Raw genomic sequence first — 762 nt, 5'->3', positions numbered from 1 at the left:
TAAGGAAACACAAGTCTTATATGATACGTTAGAGGAGATGGATCTCATTGACATCTTCAGGACATTCCATCCAAATGCAGAAGAATACACCGTCTTCTCAAGTGCACATGGAACATTCTCCAGGATAGTCCACATCTTGGGTCACAAACCAAACCTCAGTAAATTTAAGAAAATTGAAGTCGTTTTAAGCATCTTCTTCAACCACAATGCTATGAGACTAGATATCAAATACAAGAAAAAAACTGTAAGAAACACAAACACATGGAGATTAAACAACACATTTCTAAATAACCAACAGGTTACTGAAGAAATCAAAAGGGAAATCAAAAAATTTCCAGAAGCAAATGACAATGAAAACACAACTCAAAACCTATGGGATGCAGCAAAAGCAGTTCTAAGAGGGAAGTTTATAGCAACACAATCCTACCTCAAGAAACAAAAACATCAAATAGACAACCTAACTTTACACCACCAGGGGCTTCCCTGGTGGCTCAGATGGTAAAGCATCTGCCTGCAATGCAGGAGACCCGGGTTCGATTCCTGGCTCGGGAAGATCCCCTGGAGAAGGAAATGGCAATCCACTCCAACACTCTTGCCTGGAAAATCCAATGGATGGAGGAGCCTGATAGGCTACAGTCCATGGGGTCGCAAAGAGTGGGGTACGACTGAGCGACTTCACTTTCCTTAACTTTACACCTAAAACAACTGGAAAAAGATGAACAGAAAAACCCCAAATTATTAGAAGGAAAGAAATCATAAAGA

General features: G+C 40.4%; 1 non-coding gene across 1 annotated transcript; it reads left to right on the top strand.

Moving 5' to 3' along the window:
* The first annotated feature begins 480 nt into the window (after positions 1-480).
* On the top strand, positions 481-552 carry TRNAC-GCA (transfer RNA cysteine (anticodon GCA)). Its single transcript has one exon. It is a non-coding gene; the product is annotated as a tRNA-Cys (tRNA).
* The last annotated feature ends 210 nt before the right edge of the window (positions 553-762 follow it).

The sequence above is a fragment of the Bos indicus genome, chromosome 5 (genome assembly GCF_029378745.1).
Source record: "Bos indicus isolate NIAB-ARS_2022 breed Sahiwal x Tharparkar chromosome 5, NIAB-ARS_B.indTharparkar_mat_pri_1.0, whole genome shotgun sequence".
NCBI classification, from domain to species: Eukaryota; Metazoa; Chordata; class Mammalia; order Artiodactyla; family Bovidae; genus Bos; species Bos indicus.
The sequence above is the reverse complement of the archived record's forward strand: the minus strand, read 5'-3'. Positions and strand labels throughout refer to the sequence as shown.